This window comes from Pogoniulus pusillus, assembly GCF_015220805.1.
Source record: "Pogoniulus pusillus isolate bPogPus1 chromosome W unlocalized genomic scaffold, bPogPus1.pri SUPER_W_unloc_1, whole genome shotgun sequence".
Classification (NCBI taxonomy): Eukaryota; Metazoa; Chordata; class Aves; order Piciformes; family Lybiidae; genus Pogoniulus; species Pogoniulus pusillus.
Window position 1 is genome coordinate 2,825,871 of NW_026974535.1, and position 20,545 is coordinate 2,846,415.

A 20,545-nucleotide genomic window follows, 5' to 3' on the forward strand; every position below is an offset into this window, starting at 1 on the left:
CCTTACAAGTAACCCTGTACCCTCTGATTGTAACCAATCTTGGTGGAGCACGCCTCTTGCTAGAGTGCATATTAGTCACTGTATCACGGAAATAAAGTGGGTTATAACCATCTAACCACATTGGTGAACAAAGAATCATTTTACCCATAGCGCTCCACTGACAACTGATGCCTGAACAGTGAATCAGGCATTTGGCTAAGACCGAGGCAGGCTGGCAGCGGGAAGGACCGTGATCAGGAGGCCAGAGGGTTGGCCAAAAAGATAGGGGGCTGATCATCCTGTGGACGTTTTTTCGTATCCAAAAAACTATTGTCATCGGTGCCGCTGGACCGGGTGGCGCCACCTCAGGAAGGAGGTGGTAGCCTGACGTTCACGCCGCAGGTGAACATCCCGAGTGTGCAGGTAAGGCCGACACGGAATTTGATGCGGCACTGTGTCTGCTGGCATGCATATTCTCATGAGAGAATGCTCGCCGGACATTGGAAAGCTCCAAGAGCTGTTGGCCCGGGCGCATGCGCAGGGTCATATGAGTGAGCCTCCCATGATCTTTAAATCGGAAGCATGGTGAGTGGTCAGAGATGCGCTATGGGACGCGGTTATTAATGATGGAAAAGACTCTAAGACAGCTAGGTCCCACCTGGTGGGATGTGCTCTGCGCGTTACTAGACATGAAACCCGAAAGAAACGCTGCAATCGTGGCTTCTCAGTCGCTTCTGGCTGTGCCGGTCATTGCCAGCAGTTCTGACGCGTGCATTGTGCCAGCTTCCGCATCTGCCCCCGCTCCAAGCACCCCATCGCTGACTGCGGTTGAGAAAGAGAGCTCGGTAGCTCGGTTTTTCAGACTTAGTCGTGCCGCTCCAGTCAAGGGTATGACCGGGAAGATTGCCAGCTCAGTGGCAGAGTTGAAAAAGAGCGTGCAGCACGATCTGGGCGGTCAGCCATGTTGCCCGCCCTGCCCCCCACCTCCGACCCCCCTCCCTGCTAGGGCTGCGCCCTATAAACCGGTCGTTGACACCTCCAAGCCTGACGATGGCGCTGCAGCTGGAGGGGTGTGCTCTCATGGCTCGGTGTGCATTTCCGGCCACCAGTCGCCCACGGCTACCACTGACGATACCAAGCAGTTGCTGGAACAGGCGGTTAAGACATTAGAAAACTGGACACCTGAACGTGCGAAACAACAGGATGGGCTGCTGCGCCCCTTCCCTCACCGGCGCCCCGCCCGTGGGCCGAGCACCTCCAGGAGATCCAGGAGCCAGACGCTGAGATTTGGGAAAAGGCATCTCAGCATAATCTGAAGTGGTCTGGTGTCATTAAAAACGCTCTGTTTGAGGGCACCCTGTGCAGTTCACAGCCTTCCCTGTGATAATCGGGGCTCGCTGGGATGCCTGGGAGTGGAAGCCCCTGACTCCCGGCTTAACGCCCGGTCCCTCCTATGCAGGAATCAGGCAGGGGACGAATGAGGAGTATAGTCACTTTATTGACCGGTTGTGGGCAGCTTTCACATATGAAGGGGAGTTGGATGATAGCACCAAGGCAGGGCTGATGAAGAGCATGGCATTTGAAAATGCTAATCCCAAGACCAGGGGTATTTTAGCCACGTTGCCCACAGGGGCATCGGTAGAAGACATGTCAGAATGGGTGGCTTGTGCCCAGGGTCAGGAACAGTATGCGCTTATGGCAGATACCGTGCATGCATCTAATCAAGCCACGGCAGGAGAGTTAGCCCAAGTGGTGGGACAGGCGGTCGAGACTGCGCTTGACAAAAAAGTCCTTCTTGTTTCGGCAAAACAGTGGGAGACCTGCCCGATGCCCGCGGGCTGCTATCGCTGCGGCCAGCTGGGTCACACAACGCAGTGCTGTTCGACCTCGGTGTGGTGCGACCTTTGCCAGTCTCCTGGCCATGCCACAGCAGTCTGCCGGTCGGGAAACTTCACAGCCAGTGCGAGCAGCCACGTGCAGACGACAATAGCTGTAGCCCAGGACAAGGCAAATGGTACCTGGACACCCACTACCCAGCCGCCAGTGGGAGCCACAGGGTTGACTTGGCAGCAGCAGTAAGTGTCACCTTGCAGAATACACAAGTCACAAAAATTCCTACCACTGCTTCACTATCTCCCTCGCTGAACAAGATTGCCAGCGATTTGCCTTTACAGTACCATCTGTGAATAAAGCTGAACCTGCGAGCCGCTATGAGTGGACAGTTTTGCCGCACAGAATGAAGAACTCACCAACTCTCTGACGATTGTTCGTTGCAAGAGCATCGCAACCCTTACAAAAAAATTGGGCATGTACAATTGTCTATCACTATATGGATGACATTATTTTCTGTTGTTCACGGCCGTTTGTGCCAGCAGACTTGAAAACGATTGAGACAGTCTACACATGAAGTGGTCTGATTGTTGCCCCAGGAAAGATACGGCAGCAGAGCCCCTAGAATTATTTAGGTTGGGATATTACTGAGGCCACAATCAGACCTCGAAAGATCGACTTACACAGACAGCAGTTTAAATAGTTTTTCAGGGTAGATTTCATACTAACGGCAAGGATAGGAAGTATGAGGGACGGGATGAAACAACGACATGGTGGCTGAGCTGAAACAGATGGGGGCTGGCCCTCCCCCTCCTCCTCCCCCCCCACTCTCCACCTGCGGAGAGGCCCGCAGGGCCCCTTCCCCCCCCCCGCCTCCTTCGTCCGTCCATTATCTCTTTTCAGATTTTTTTTTCCTCTCGCTGGAAGCAGCAGAGCCTTGGAGTTGTTTTGAGCTGGAAAATTACTGAGGCCAGAGTCAGACCTCAGGAGATTGACTTACACACGGACTTTAATGCAATGCCAGATGTCGAAAAGCTTATGGAAAAGATAGTAAGAATAACGATGAAAACTTAGAACCATCTTTTTTTCTGCCCATGTTACAGGCGTGGACACACACAGGTGCATCTTTTTAGCCACCAGATAATGACAGTTTGCACTCAAAACGATAGCTAATAGTTCATGGCTGGGGTATTCACCCGTCGCCTTACTGACTAATTCCTTCTATGGACTAGGCTGCAACACCTTTTTGCACCCATTGCTCAGTGTCAAAAGAAAAAGAGGAAGATGTGGCCGTTTGAGCTGATTCTTTAGCTCAGACATAGGGAAAAGATGAACACTCCAGGGATAGGCCATATAATGGCAACAATAGATAAAATAATATAATTTCATTGGAGCATCAAGAGCTTAATGTCTAGAAGCACAGCTTGTTCTCCCCCTTCTCCCGCTGGCTTCTGCTGCTTCAGCTGCGCCTATCTTCCCTGGCTGCTGTTTTGGCTGCTGCTGCTTCTGCTACTTCGCCGCTGCTTGACCCCTCCCCCATCTCCCTTAAGGTTATTGTATTTGGTTTTTTTTCTTCCTTCTCTAGTTATTATCTCTCTTTACATTGTTATACTTATCCTATAAGAAATACAATTTCATCTTACCCTGACTTTCAAAAAAAAGGGTCTGTGTTGTGGTGAGTTTATTTCTCCCCAGGGGAGGGATCTGCCCTAAACTGGGACATTAATTTTGGCGCTTTTCCAAACATGGGGCATGATCTTGGTTTGTTTGTTTTTTTTTCCCTGTTGATTGATAATCGCAATAAGGACATCAGGGAAAAATGAGTTTGTTTGATATATTCTGGCCTATTATTGCCTCAATTCCGACTTTATTAGTTCAGCAGTGTTTTACAGCTATGGTGCACTACCAGGTGTGTTCATTCTTTGCTAAGATGGTCTAGACTCGGTAAAAGCTGTGCTAACGAAGGTTGGAGATGTTGTTAGGAATGTTTTAGGGTTTAGGAATGTTGTTGAGGGTGTGCCGTATGTTACATTGGTGTCAGAGACTAGGAGTTATTTGGAAGAGATGAGATGTGGGAGAATTTCTCCCGCAGTGGAGCATGAGCTGTAAACATGAGACCTTGTGATGGGAAATGTCCTTGGAGTCCAGTAGGCCCCAAGGAAGCTAAGCTGTTAGGCTGAGCAACCCACGCACACCTGATAGGGGATGGAATTTGCCAGCCCCCAGGGCGGATACAGCTCCAGGGGGCTGACCCTGCCAGCCCCCTGAGCTGGGACCACGGGCTGTTTTGATGGGGAATGACCTATCTGTGCCTTGCACATAACTTTGAGCCAATCTGTACCTTCCACTTGTACCAATCTCAAACTAAGTTAGTTGTGCACACCTCCTCTGAGTGCTATATAAGTCACTGTATCACCTTAATAAAATGCACTGATGCACAGAACCTATAGAGTCGACTCGTCAGTGCCCCGATCCGCCTCTTGCCAGCCTCCGGACCCCAACAATGAGATACCCAGTAGCCTGCTTAATATGTGTGAACTTAATGTTTTTGGCTGCTATTGTAGGTCTGGTTTTAGTGTGGAGATGAGAGAGATGCAGGAACAAACAGGCTGTAAGTGAGGTTTTTGCCTTTTCCGGAGGCAATAGCAGGGAGCTAAGGGTTAAAGAAACAGTCTGCGACTGAAGCGGGGGAGGGAAGGCTACGGCATCGGGCAGATGGACTGCTCGCAGAGCAGCAAAACGTCCTGCCTCGGAGCCTTTGAGAGGAGGAAAAATGGTTGGACATGGCCTGTACCCCACTGACCCTGAAGCATGGAGGCAGGAAACAATCTGGTTCCCATTCGTACCTAATAGAACGGAGGAAAGTAAAGGTAGAGGCGATGGAACTCCTGCAGAAGTGCAGTCACAAAGGGCTGCGGCGGCGGCGCCGGATCTGGCTGCAGACGGTGTGGGCTATGGCAAAGTCCCTTGGACAGATAAAGTTAAGGAACTGGTTTGTGGAAAATGCGGCTGGAACGTTTTGATCTGTAGGAGGGTCGCTGACACCAGAGCCTCTGCCAGTAGAGACGCTGCTGAGGCAAAGATTCTTTTGCCTGCAACCAGGGGACCGGAAGCGGTACTGGGGAATGCGGCGGGGTCCTCGGAGGGCGAGCCCACTAACACCATCAAGCCTGCTAATTCCACTGCTCCTGCCTTAGCCCCCCTTGTCTCTGCCGAGCCGGCTGCTGTTGCTGCTGTGGGGAAGGGTCCTTCTGCCTCAGTCTCAGCTCCACTACCACGTGAGGAACAGAGCCAGGCAGACAAACAAAATTCAGATGATTCAATGAAAGGCACCTCCCAGAGTAAGAGACAGTTTACTTTAGATAAGATCTCCCTTGCTCCGATTAAAACAAGGAGAAAAATGGCAGCTAGCCTTGGGGGTCGAGATAGCTCAGATGAAGATGGGGATAAAACCAGAGCAGGGTAACCCTTTTGCTGTGGATGAGGAGCTTCGGAAGTCTGCTCAACTCATGAAGCAAAGGGGAGAGGATCCAGGAGAAGGTACATCGGCTGGTGTGAAGGCCAGTACCCTTGTAGGCACAAGTAGTGGAAAGGCTAGAGCGAAGGGAAAATATATTCAGGAGGCCGATGATAGTGATGATGAGGAGAAAGCCCCATTGCCAAGGAAAGAAGTCAGGCATATTAGGCATGACTATGCCCGGAAAGAGTGAGAACTGCTGATGAGTTGGCTGAACAGATGCTGGGACGAAGGCATGGACACCATAGAAATAAACCCTCGGACAGTAAGGCAGTTGGGAGTTTTCTCGAGAGACAATGGCATAGATAAGCACTTAGGACATCTCGGTGGCAACTCTAATCTCTGGTCATGTGTATTGACAGCTGTAGTACTGCGGTACCCCAACAGGGATGACTTACCCTGGAGACCCTTACACTGGAATACAATTGAACAGGGGTGTCATGGAGTGTAGCAAAGCTCTTTTGTAGGGCCTTTGCTGTGCAAGTTACAGTGTCTCACATTGCAAGGCGAAAGCATCGTAAAACCCAAAACAGTCTCCAGTACCCATGAGAAGTTTTCTCCCTAGTGAAGATAAAAGGTAAACATCGGCTAATGATTTCCTTTTACCGGCCTTGGTTCTCATGTACACTGACCACCTGTCAGTGGGCCGAACTCGGGGTGGTCTTATAGGTTGTTTTTGGTAAGAATTGTCCAATTTTGCAGGTTGATTATAACTTTGTACCAATCTGTAAAAATAACGTAAAAATCGCCTGAACTGGTGAACACACCTCTTTTGAACATTATAAAATGGTGTGTCTGCCTTGATCGGGAGCTCCGCTTGCTCTGCTCCAGCCTGCTGTCTGCTTCAACTTGCTCCAGCCTCAGCCTGCTGCTCCCGCTCCCGTGCAGCGTCTGAGTCTCAAAGGCCAGAGGCCCGCTTGGGCCTGATCCTGACAAAAGAAGGGACAACACCCAAGCTTCAAACCCTGCTGAACTGAACTGCTTAACAGTGAGTAAACCAAAGAACTCTTTTATCTAAAGACTGGATAGCTTCTGAAGACTCAAAGAACTCTTAAAACCACAGACTCTCTTTATTTGCCATTTTTTGAAATGTTACTCTGCAACCTCATAAAGAATTTATGTGGGTAATCCAGTTTCGGGAGGGGGATCTCCGTATTTGAGCAATAAATCACTTGATCTTTACAAGTCAGCCTCGCGTGTTTTCCCCATAATTCTCCTGCAAACTACCTTCCATGTCAAGGGGGTTCATGCTTGTGAGAGATGGCCATAAGAGAGCTAATCTATGGAGATTATACAACGGCGGACCCTGAGGAGATACCTATGAGCCGAGCCCTCCTAAAGAAACTTATTCAGCTCGCCCCCTCTAATTATGCCCATACATTGGCAAGTAAAATGGTGGGGAAAGATGATGCAACAACTTCTATGACTGTGGGTGAATTTGCTGATCAAATGAGGCAAATGGAGGATAGCCTTACGGTAAATACTATGGTGCCAGCCATAAATACTATGACTGAAGAGATTAAAGATAGCATGAAACAACTCAAGGAGGAATTTAAAACCTCCCTATCCCAGTTGGCAAAGGACAGTGAACTTTCTTCTTCATCGTCAGAGTGGGTACATGTCTCAGCCAGCAGAGATTAGCGCCCTCCTAGAAGACCAATTCAACCTAACTCACTAAAAAATAGACAACAGTCACGTGGGTCTCTTTGGCTAATCTTACACGACCAGTTTGGTGAAAACGTGGATAAATGGGATGGAAAACCTACCTCACTTCTCCTAAAAAGAGTGAGAGAGTTACAGAGTGAGAAGACTAAAAGAGTAGTTGCCTCAGTTTCCCCACATGACTCAGATGGTTCTGGCAATGATTCAGCTAACACCACTAAACACTGTGCCAATTGCAATTGTAATGGCCAACATTAGGGGGGCCCTGCCTCTTACCAGGCGGAGGCCAGGGACCAGGAAGACAACAGAATATACTGGAATGTATATGTTAAATGGCCTGGTACCTTGAAAATTCAGAAATACAGGGCTCTAGTGGACACGGGTGCACAATGCACATTGATGCCTTCAAACTGTAAAGGAATGGAGTCTATTACTATTTCTGGAATTACAGGAGGCTCTTAAGAATTGACAAGGTTAGAGGCAGAGATGAGTTTGACTGGGAGTGATTGGCGAAGGCATGCCATTGTAACGGGTCCAAATGCACCTTGCATCTTGGGAATTGACTTTCTGAGAGAAGGGCGTTTTAAGGATCCCAAGGGTTTTAAGTGGACCTTTGGAATAGCAACTGTAGAAGCTGTTGGAGATAAACTGAAGTTGTCTGCTAGGCCTGAGCTCTCAGATGAGTCTGCAGTTGTTGGGCAGCATAATGTAGAGGATGTGAAGTTGCCAGTTGCCACTCAAATTGTACACCACAGGCAATATAGAACAAACCGTGACTCTTTGGTGTCCATACATGATCTGATTCGTTGCCTGGAGAACCAGGACGTCATTAAAAAAACCCATTCACCTTTCAATAGTCCCATATGGCCTATGTGAAAGGCAAATGGAGAATGGCAACTGACAGTTGATTTCTGTGACCTAAATGAACTAACTCCGCCCATGAGTTCTGCTGTGCCAGACATGTTAGAACTCCAGTATGAGCTGGAATCCAAGTAGGCCAAATGGTATGCAACCATAGATGTTGCTAACGCTTTCTTTTCTGTACCCATAGCAGAAGAATGCAAGCCTCAGTTTGCTTTCACCTGGAGGGGGATTCAGTATACGTTTAACTGTTTGCCCCAGGGGTGGAAGCACAGCTCAATCTTTCATGCAGTGATCCATGATGCATTGGAGAAAGGTGGAGCTCCAGAGCATCTGCAGTTCATTGATGACATCATTGTCTGGGGGAACACGGCACAAGAAGTTTTTGAGAAAGGCAACAAAATAATTGACATTCTGCAGAAGGCAGGTTCTGCCATAAAGCGAGACAAGGTGAAAGGACCTGCTAGAGAGATTCAGTTCCTGGGAATTCATTGGCAAGATGGTCACCGTCACATTCCAATGGATGTGATAAACAAAGTTTCTGCCATGGCAAATCCCTCAAATAAGAAGGACACATTGTCTTTCTTGGGAACAGTTGGATTTTGGAGGCTGCACAACCCTGGGTACAGCCAAATTGTAAAACCTTTCTATGATGTCACACGAAAGAGGAACAACTAACAGTGGGGACCTGAACAACAAGCAACCTTTGATCAGATAAAATAGGAAGTAGTTCATGCAAAGAGTTTGGGGCCTGTTCGAACCGGTCCAGACATTAAGAACATTCTGTATACGGCTGTGAGTGATAATGGTCCAACCTGGTGTCTATGGCAAAGAGCCCCGGGAGAAACACGTGGTCGACCACTTGGTTTCTGGAGTAGAGGATATAGAGGGTCAGAAGCAAACTATACACCAATGGAGAAAGAGATCCTTGCTGCTTATGAAGGTGTAAAAGCTGCTTCAGAAGTAATAGGAACAGACTCTCAGCTTCTTTTGGCTCCCAGATTACCAGTTTTGAACTGGATGTTTAATGGAAAGGGGTCATCACCACATCACGCAACCGATGTTACCTGGTCTAAGTGGATGGCTCTTATAACACAGTGAGCACGCATGGGGAGTTTTGAACGACCTGGCATAGTGGAGATGATCACCAACTGGCTGGAAGGCACAAACTGTATAAATCCTCCGGAGGAGCAAATAAATCGGGCTGAGGAAGCTCCTCCTTACAGTGATTTGTCTGAAGAAGAAAGGAACTCTGCTCTATTTGCTGACAGTTCCTGTCGCCTTGTTGGAAACAAGCAAAAATGGAGAGAAGCATACAATCATAGAATCCTAGAATCAACCAGGTTGGAAGAGACCTCCAAGATCATCCAGTCCAACCTATCACCCAGCCTGTGATGGTTTGGGGGTTACCCCGCCCTCCCACACTTTGTATTTGCCCCAGCTAACTCAGACGGACCCTGGGAATATAGATGAAGCAATTTATTTACAGCTAGCAGAATTTACAAGCAGCTATTTACAATATATACAGTTATATACAATTATATACAGAAATATACAAAGGATAAACAATACAAAAGCACAACTCCCCTCCCAGAAACCTGAGTCCCCAGGAGGGGCACTCAAACCACCCCAACACCTCCCCCCGGCCCTCTCAACCTTACCCCAGTTCTCAGGAAGAAAAGAGGTGCAGCCAAGAGGTTAGGGAGCAAGGTTAGTAGGAGCAGGGTTAATGAGATGTGACCAGGTCTAAGGCAAAAGCAAGAGTGAGTAACAAAATGGAGAAAAAGTCTTTCTTCTTCCCAGAGTTCTCAGCGTGACTGTGAGAGAAGTAGACACAATTGTTTTTCATTTCACTGCCTGTTATCTAGTTCTGTTACCAAAACATTCTAGCTTGCTTCAAACTAGCACAATCCACCCCTTGTCTACTTCGCTCAGAGTATCGCTGAGAATTATCCAATCTAATCTAAACCAATATTTACACTAAAACAATATATACAAGTTCATTTCACACTTCAATCAGATGTAGGTGATTCAAAAGCTCAGAACAGGGACTTCCAGGTGATGTTGGGTTCATGCTCACGTACTGTGAGCCCTAACCAATCAACTAGACCATGGCACTAAGTGCCTCATCCAGTCTTTTCTTGAAGACCCCCAGGGACGGTGCCTCCACCACCTCCCTGGACAGCCCATTCCAATGGGAAATCACTCTCTCTGTGAAGAACTTCTTCCTAATATCCAGCCTATACCTACCTGTGCTAGTTTGAAGCAAGCTGGAATGTTTTGGTAAAAGAACTAGATAACGGGCAGTGAAATGAAAACAATTGATGTCAACTTCTCTCACAGTCTCGCTGAGAACTCTGGGAAGAAGAAGTAAACATTCTCCATTTTGTTTCTCACTCTTGCTTTTGCCTTAGACCTGGTCACATCTCATTAACCCTGCTCCCACTAACCTTGCTCCCTAACCTCTTGGCTGCACCTCTCTTCTTCCTGAGAACTGGGGTAAGGTTGAGAGGGCCGGGGGGAGGTGTTGGGGTGGTTTGAAAGCCCCTCCCGGGGACTCAGGTTTCTGGGAGGGGAGTTGTGCTTCTGTATTGTTTATCCTTTGTATATTTCTGTATATAATTGTATATAACTGTATATATTGTAAATAGCTGCTTGTAAATTCTGCTAGCTGTAAATAAATTGCTTCATCTATATTCCCAGGGTCCGTCTGAGTTAGCTGGGGCAAATACAAAGTGTGGGAGGGGCGGGGTAACCCCCAAACCATCACACTACCCTGGCACAACTTGAGAATGTGTCCCCTTGTTCTATTGCTGGTTGCCTGGGAGAAGAGGCCACCCTCCCACCTAGCTACAATGCCCCTACAGGTAGTTGTAGACAGTAATAAGATCACCCCTGAGCCTGCACTTCTCCAGGCTAAACAACCCCAGCTCCCTCAGCCTCTCCTCATAGGGTTTGTGTTCCAGGCCCTTCACCAGCTTTGTTGCCCTTCTCTGGACATGTTCCAGCACCTCAACATCTTTCTTGAATCGAGGGGCCCAGAAATGGACACAGTACTCAAGGTGTGGCCTGACCAGTGCTGAGTACAGGGGAAGAATAACCTCCCTTGTCCTACTGGCCACACTGTTCCTGATGCAGGCCAGGATGCCATTGGCTCTCTTGGCCACCTGGGCACACTGCTGGCTCATCTTCATCCTTCTATCTATCACTACCCCCAGGTCACTTTCCTCCTGGATGCTCTCCAGCCACTCAGTCCCCAGCCTGTAGTGCTGCTTGGGGTTGTTGTGGCCAAAGTGCAGAATCCTGCACTTGGCCTTGTTAAATCTCATCCCATTGGCCTCTGCCGGCTCATCCAGTCTGTCCATGTCCCTCTGCAGGGTGTGATGGTTTGGGCTCTTACCCCCCCCCCCCCCAGCTAACTCAGACGGCCTCTTGGAATGTAAACGAAGCTATTTATTTCACAGCAGCAAATATACAAGCAGCTATTTACAATATATACAGTTATATACAGAAATATACAAAGGATAAACAATACCGAAGCACAACTCCCCTCCCAGAAACCTGAGTCCCCAGGAGGGGCTCTCAAACCACCCCAACACCTCCCCCCGGCCCTCTCAACCTTACCCCAGTTCTCAGGAAGAAGAGAGGTGCAGCCAAGAGGTTAGGGAGCAAGGTTAGTAGGAGCAGCGTTAATGAGATGTGACCAGGTCTAAGGCAAAAGCAAGAGTGAGAAACAAAAATGGAGAAAAAGTCTTTCTTCTTCCCAGAGTTCTCAGCGAGACTGTGAGAGAAGTTGACATCAATTGTTTTTCATTTCACTGCCCGTTATCTAGTTCTGTTACCAAAACATTCCAGCTTGCTTCAAACTAGCACACCTTCCAACAGATCAACACCTGCTCCTAGCTTGGTGTCATCTGCAAACTTACTGATGCTGGACTCAATCCCCTCGTCCAGGTCATCAATAAAGATATTGAACAGGACAGGACCCAGCACTGATCCTTGGTGAACACCACTAGTGACTGGCTGTCAACTGGATGTGGCACCATGCACCAACAGGAGCAGACGCCCACCACCTGCAAGGCAATTCCAGCCCAGGAGGAGACAAATTCCACCTAGACATCAGCAATCACGTGCGCCACTGTGGATAATTCTGCGTGACAAATATGGTGAGAACATGCACAAGTAGGGGTCAACCTACTTCAGCTCTTTCAAAGAGAGTCAGGGAACTGCAGAGTGGCAGAAACAGAGGCATTGCTGCCAATGCCAGAAAAGAAGTTGTCACTTCTTCAGCTCCCCAGAGCAACTGCAATTATTCCAACAATAGCAATTTCTCTCACAGCAACACCAGTCATTGTGTACAGCCTACATGCCATGTTCAGCATTAGGGGTGCCCTGCCTCCAGCCAGGAGGAGGAAAGGGATAGTGGAGAAAACCGAATCTATTGGAATGTATTCATTAGGTGGCCTGGCAGTTCAGAAGTTTGGAAATACAGGGCTTTAGTTGACACAGGCGCTCAGTGTACTTATTGCCATCCAATTGCAGAGGGACAGAGTCCATATCTATTTTTTGATTCACTGGCTGCCAATTGGATGTGGCACCATTCACCACCACTCTCTGGGCTCTGCCATCCAGTCAGTTCTTGATCCAGCACAGAGTGAACCTGTCCAAACCATGAGCTGCCAGCTTGGCTAGGAGCTTCTTGTAGCAGATACTGTCAAAGGCTTTGCTGAAGTCCAAGTAGACTACATCCACAGCCTTCCCCACATTCACCAGGCGGGTAACCTGATCATAAAAGGCGATCAGGTTGGTGAGGCAGGACCTGCCCTTCCTAAACCCATGCTGGCTTGGCCTGATCCCTTGGCCATCCTGTAGGTGCTTTGTGATGGCACCCAAGATGACCTGTTCCATGACCTTGCCTCGCAATGAGGTCAGGCTCACAGGTCTGTAGTTTTCTGGCTCCTCCTTACGACCCTTCTTGTGAATGGGTATCACATTGGCCAGCTTCCAGTCTTCAGGGACCTCTCCAGTGAGCCAGGACTGCTGATAAATGATGGAGAGTGGCTTGGCCAGCTCAGCTGCCAGCTCTCTCAGCACTCTAGGGTGGATCCCATCCAGTCCCATGGACTTGTGAGGATCCAAATGATGCAGCAGGTCCCTTACTGCTTCTTCATGGATTAGAGGGGGACTATACTGGTCCCTGACTCCATCCACCACTTCAGGAGTCCAGCTGTCCTGGAGACAACCTGTCCCACTAGTGAAGATTGAGGCAAAGAAGGTGTTAAGCACCTATGCCTTTTCCTCATCCTTTGTCACTATATTCCCCTCTCTATCTAATAAGGACTGGAGGTTGTCCTTGGCCCTTCTCTTGCCATTCATATATTTAAAGAAACACTTTTTATTTTCCTTGGCAGCCGTGGCCAGCCTGAGCTCCAAGTGGGCTTTTGCCTCTCTAATTTTTCCTCTACAAGACCTACCAACTTCCTTGAACTTTTTCTGGGACACCTAGCCTCTTTTCCAAAGGTGATACACTCTCTTTTTAATCTTTACTTCCTTCAGTAGCTCCCTGCCCATCCAGTCTGGCTGCCTCCCTCGTCGGCTCGTCTTCTGGCTCAATGGCACTGCCTGCTCCTGTGCCTTCAGGAGTTCTTTCTTGAAGTAGGTCCAACCTTCCTGGACCCCTTTGTTTTCAAGGGCTTTTTCCCAAGGAACTTTCTGAATTAGTTCCTTAAATAGGCTGAAGTCTGCCCTTCGGAAGTCCAGTGTGGAGGTTCTGTTGATGCCCCTCCTGGTTTCTCCATGTATTGAAAACTCTATAATTTCATGGTCACTGGACCCCAGGCAGCCTCCAGCCACCACATCCCCTACCAGCCCCTCTCTATTTGTGAGCAGCAGGTCAAGCAGGGCTGCCCCCCTGGTAGGCTCACGTAACAGCTGGGATAGGAAGTTGTCTTCCACACATTGCAGAAACCTTCTAGACTGCTTCTTCTCTGCAGTGTTTAAGTCCCAGCAGATGTCTGGTAGGTTAAAGTCGCCCACCGGAACAAGGGCAGGTGATCTTGAGGCAGCCTCCAGTTGCTTAAAGAGTAATAAATCAACCTCTTCTTCCTGGTTGGGTGGTCTATAACAGACTCCAACCAGGATATCAGTCTTGTTGGCCTTCGCCTTAAGTCTCACCCATAATGACTCAACTTGATCAACTTTGATTTCTACCTCCATGACATCCAGAGCTTCAGTTTGGAGCCCTATATGAGCAGTGGCTGAAGCAAAAGCTGGAGAAGGTGAGTCGACCCAGTTTGCAGAGGTAAAAGCTATCCAACTTGCCCTCGACGTGGCTGAACGTGAGAACTGGCCCATGCTTTACCTCTATACTGATTCGTGGATGGTGGCTAATGCCTTATGGGGTTGGCTAAAGGACTGGAAAAGAAATAATTGGCAACGGAAAGGAAAGCCAATTTGGGCTGCTGACTTATGGCAGGACATTGCTACCCATCTAGAGAAAATCCCTGTAAGAGTACGACACATAGACGCTCACATGCCCAAAAGTAAAGCTACTGAGGAACATCAGCACAACCATCAGGCAGATTTGGCTGCCAAGGTGTTTCAAACCGATGTGAATTGTGATCTGGATTTAGATTGCGAACACCGAGGTGAACTGTTCTTAGCCCGGTGGGCCCATGATTCCTCAGGACATCAAGGCAGAGATGCTACCTACCAATGGGCACGGGATAGAGCAATCAACATATCCACGGACGCTATAACACAAGTTATACACGACTGGGATATCTGTGCTGCTGTTAAACAAGCCAAGCATCTGAAGCCCTTGTGGTATGGTGAGCGATGGGCAAAGTACAAATACGGTGAAGCGTGGCAGATTGATTACATCACTCTACCTCGTTCTCGGACTGGAAAGCAATATGTGCTGACCATGGTAGAAGCAAGCACCGGATGGCTGGAAACCTATCCAGTTTCCCGTGCCACTGTACGTAACACCATTTTGGGCTTGGAAAGACAAATCCTGTGGCGACATGGCACTCCAGAAAGAATTGAGTCAGATAATGGTACCCACTTTAAAAACAATCTCATAAAATCTTGGGCCAAAGAGCACGGCATTGAGTGGATCTATCACATCCCCTGTTATGCACCAACCTCAGGCACAATTGAATGCTACAATGGCTTGCTGAAAACAACTTTAAAGGCAATGGGGGGAGGAACCTTAAAGAAGTGGGAGAAACATCTAGCCCAAGCCACTTGGGTAGTGAATAGTAGAGTTCCCACCAACCGAGCTGGCCCAGCTCATTCAGAGGTCTTACAAAAGGTAGAAGGTGACAGGGTTCCTGTCATTCGTGAAAAGAATTTGTTGGGCAAGTCTGTTTGGGTATTCTCCCCTTCAGGGGAGGCTACGCCTGTCCGAGGGGTGGTTTCTGCTGAAGGACCTGGTCATGCACTTTGGGTTATGCAGAAAAACGGTGAAATACAATGTGTGCCACAAAAGAATCTGACATTGGCAGAAAGAATGTAGATATGTTGTTATGAGTTCTTTTGCAGATGATTGTGGTGCCCAAAAGCCATGAGCATGAACCCTGAGAGTGCCAAGAGTCCTGCTCTATTCCACTCATCGAAGAATACATCTGACTGTTCTAGAAAACTATTGAGCTAGCCAACGCCTGAGAGAGACGGAGATGAGAAGATGAATGACTGGAAATTGAAGAAAGATGCTTGAAGCCTGGACAACGACCATCCACGATACTGATGTTATCCCTAGTTACATAGAATGACTTGATTCTGCAATGGTAAATTATATTAAAGGGATGGATTGTGGCCATTTGAGCTGATTCTCTAGCTCAGACATAGGGGAAAGACGAACACTCCAGGGATAGGCCACATAATGGCAACAATAGATAAATTAATATAATTTAATTGGAGCATCAAGAGCTTAATGTCCAGAAGCACAGGTTGTTCTCCCCCTTCTTCTGCTGGCTTCTGCTGCTTCAGCTGCGCCTATCTTCCCCGGCTGCTGTTTTGGCTGCTGATGCTTCTGCTGCTTCGCCGCCACTTGACCCCTCCCCCATCTCCCTTAAGGTTATTGTATTTGTTTTTTTTTCTTCCTTCTCTAGTTATTATCTCTCTTTACATTGTTATACTTATCCTATAAGAAATACAATTTCATCTTACCCTGACTTTCAAAAAAAAGGGTCTGCGTTGTGGTGAGTTTATTTCTCCCCGGGGGAGGGATCTGCCCTAACCCAGGACAGGACATTGCTAGGAAATAGCAGAAATGCCAGTGCCGCTGACAATGACTGGAAATTCATACAGACACAGAAAGCACCAAACAGGACAGACTAGCACACTTATTACTAGAATTCAGATGCATTGCCTCTCTCAGCGAGAGAGTCACTAACCAGATACTGGACTAGGAGAAGGGAATGATAGAGCTTGTAGGCTAACGCCAGTCAGGTCCTTCCCCCCAATAAACTTATTCAAACAGATAAAGACAGGACTATTTTTGAAGGCCTTTTCTTATTTGATGGTACCATATTTTGGATTCTAGGAGTTTACTGGAGCAGCAGCTAATTACAATGGAATGAGCTTTGTGACAAATCTGATTTTTTCTTTTTCTGAAGAATACCATAGTATTATTACCCTCTTGAATTTTCTTTGCTTTTTCTTGAATTTCCTTCAGCTGATAGATTTTTCCTTGGGTATATCTGGGCATTAATAAAAAAAAAAAGAGGGGGAAAGTGGGTTTAGAAGAAAGTAGGATAGCAGAAGAAATCTTTCTTTTTTCAAAATTTCGGTAATCACATTACACAGACTAGGCCAGTGGATCTGTTAGCCTAGGCAATGAATATGTCTGCATTTGTTCTTGTATTTGCTTGTGTTTGATCATTTATCTTCACAGGCCTTGATGAAGACCAACCTGATTATGATCAACCTGTTTTTTCCTAAAGTGAGCAGAAGTCTTGCTCAGATGGCAGAATTGTGGAAAGGACTTGAAAGAACTACTGACATGATGATTATGTGTGTACGGCTCATAAGGTTTGTATCACGGCTAATGAATTTGGGTATTTTCATGAGTTTTCAGTGATTGTGGTTTAATGGAATAGATTCAGTTTAGCAGCTTTTGTAAAGGCCTAGCCCACTCAAATTGGCACAAGATGGCAATGTGACTTTTTGTCTATTGCAAGGGCCCTGAAAAAGACAAAAAAACACTGCCCTAAATTCTAAAAGCAAATTAAGAACTGTGGGAAAAGGCCTGATAGAATAGCCTGAAAGCAACAACTAGGGCATATCCTTGTATTGTATCTAGAAGCTAGCAGTTCTTAAGCACAATAGACAGACGCAGCTCATAGCTAAGGAGTGTGATGATGTGCTAGTTTGAAGCAGGGTAGAATGTTTTGGTGAGAGAAAGTAGATAATTTAGCTGTGAAAAGGAAAACAATTGTGATGTCAACTTCCCTCACAGTCTCACTGAGATGTATGGGAACAAGAAGGAAAACATTAGATAACATTCGCCATTTTTCTCACTCTGCTTTTGGCTTCAGACTGAACTACATCTTCTTAACCTCACTGCCACTAACCTTGCTCCTTAACCTCTTGGCTGCACCTCTACTCTTTCTCAGGATTGGGGTAAGGTTGAGAGGGGCCGCGGGAGGTGCTGGAGTGGTTGAGAGCCCCTCCTGGGGACTCAGGTTTCTGGGAGGGGAGTTGTGCTTCTGTATTACTTTTACTTTGTATATTTCTGTATATAACTGTATATACTGTAAATAGCTGCATGTATATTGTGCTAGCTGTAAATAAATAGCTTCATTTATATTCCCAGAGCCCGTCTGAGTTAGCTGGGGCATTTCTAAAGTGTGGAGGGGCAGGTAACAGCCATACCACCACATCTTTGAACATCAAGGGAGGATATTCTTCCCCTGTACTCAGCACTGGTCAGACCACACCTTGAGTACTGTGTCCAGTTCTGGGCCCCTCAATTCAAGAAGGATGTTGAGGTGCTGGAACATGTCCAGAGAAGGGCAACGAAGCTGGTGACGGGCCTGGAGCACAAATCCTATGAGGAGTGGTTGAGGGAGCTGGGCCTGTGTAGCCTGGAGAAGAGGAGGCTCAGGGGTGATCTTATTACTGTCTACAACTACCTGAAAGGGCATTTTAGCCAGGTGGGGGGTGGCCTCTTCTCCCAGGTAACCAGCAATAGAACAAGGGGACACAGTCTCAAGTTGTGCCAGGGTAGGTATAGGCTGGATATTAGGAAGAAGTTCTTCACAGAGAGAGTGATTTCCCATTGGAATGGGCTGCCCAGGGTGGTGGTGGAGGCACCGTCCCTGGGGGTCTTCAAGAAAAGACTGGATGAAGCACTTAGTGCCATGGTCTAGTTGATTGGTTAGGGCTGGGTGATAGGTTGGACTGGATGATCTTGGAGGCCTCTTCCAACCTGGTTGATTCTATGATTCTATGATTCTATGATTCTATGATTCTATGATCAAGATTTCTGAGAACTACAGAGTGAATCCAGAACTATGGGAGTCTGAGGAGAAATACTTGACAGCTGATTCATCTGCAAATCTGCAACATCAATTCCCACACAGAGCCAGCGAAGACGTGGCACACCTGCACTCTCCTGTGACTGTGATGTTCGTCTGGACTTTTGGGTTTTTGAACGAATGACTTACTGTCGCTTGCAGAAATAGCTTTTGGGATTGTTAGCTAAGCTTGGGTTGTTAGCTTGCCAGACTAATGCTACTGATAAAAGCTCTAACAGGTTTATTCTCTTTCTGATGTTAGCACTGTTGATTTGTAGCTGCACCATTCATCCCTGTGTTGAACAGCCTATGTAAAGTTGAAAGATCAGCCCAGGTTGCTCAAAAGAAAGAGAGGGAATTGTTGGAGAATTCTTGTTAGCAGAGGACACAGAAATGATAAACATGAGCAACTGTGCTGAGAAACGGCCTTGGGACGCTGCTAGCCCAGGAAATCAAGCTATAAACAAGTGAGCACCCCACACAAAGCTGCAGTGGGCAGAGTTAGATAGCCAAGGGGGCTGGAGTAGGTGGTCTGGAGGGCTGACCCTTAGAATGTTATGGTATGCTGACCTATTGATGCCTTACAAGTAACCCTGTACGCTCTGATTGTAACCAATCTTGGTGGAGCACGCCTCTTGCTAGAATGCATATAAGTCACTGTATCACGGAAATAAATTGAATTATGACCATCTAACCATATTGGTAAACAAAGAGTCCTTTTACCCATAGCGCTCCACCGACAATTGTGTACACCCCACATGCCATGTTCAGCATTAGGGGTGCCCTGCCTCCATCCAGGAGGAGGAAAGGGATAGTAGAGAAAACCGAATCTATTGGAATGTATTCATTAGGTGGCCTGGCAGTTCAAAAGTTCAGAAATACAGGGTGTTAGTTGACGCAGGTACTCAGTGTACTTTATTGCCATCCGATTGCAGAGGGACAGAGTCTATCACTATTTCTGGAATCACTGGTGGATCTCAAGAGTTAACTAAGTTGCAGGTCGAGATCAGTTTAACTGGTAAAGAGTGGAAGAAACATACTATTGTAACTGGTCCTGATGCGCCTTGCATTCTGGGAATTGACTTTTTGATACAAAGTTGTTTCAAAGAGCCTAAGGGTCACAAATGGGCTTTTGGGATAACATCTGTAGAGATTGAGAATGAGAAATTGAAATTGTCCATTAGACCTGAACTTTCAGATGAATCTGCAGTTGTAGGACATCATGACATAGAGGATCTGAAACTGCCAATTGCTACTCAGACTGTGCACCACAGTGTCGTGGAGGGCCCATAGGCCCAAATAGGCTTATACATGCCTTGTCATGCCTGGACATGTTTTTCTGCCCACATCAGAGGTAAACACATAAACAAGCACAAAGAAACACAGTAGACATGGTGCCATGAAGTCGGGCCTGCCCAGGGTCCAGGTTGTGTAATGTGGTTGTGTAAGTGGTTTCGTAAGCCCCACATGCTGAGCTCATGTTTACTGGGTGCTAGGCGCATGCTATCTCCATATTTGGGAGGTCCAGGCTTGTGGCTTTTGCCTATTAGGGTAAGGTTTGGCTACCTGCCAACCTGATTGGTCATTCTGGTGTCCAAAGGGCCATTAATCTCAGCCCACATTTGATAAATAGGGGTACACAGGTGTTGTGGAAGGGAGTTTTGTTTGGGGGAGGTTGGGGAATGATATGCGAGGCCGATTTTTATAAAAAGGTTTAAATGATTTATTACTATAAGCACTAGAAATCCCCTTCCCCAAACTTATTTACAACTATCCCACGTAAGTTCTTTATATGCGGTTTGCGAATTAAATCACAGAATGACTATGTACAAGAAATCAGGAATTTAGCAACAGTTTGTAAAAGAATTTTGGCTTGAAAATGCCAGGATTTAGGAAGAGAGTCTGTGATTTTGAGAGAGTTCACTGGAAGCTTGAGAGATTATTCAGTCTTTAAATTAAGTTCTTGTCAGTTACTCACTGTCCAAATGCAGTTCAGAAAAGTTCTAAATATTGTGGATTTGGGCACACTGCTTGAGCTTCCGCGGGTCCAGTTCAGGCTGGACGCTGACTTCCGAGGCTCTCAAGGATCGGGCGCTGCCTGGAACGGTGCCGTCTTGAGCTGGCTGTAGTTTTATTGCTGCAATGCGAATGCCACGTGTGTGCGTGTGTAATC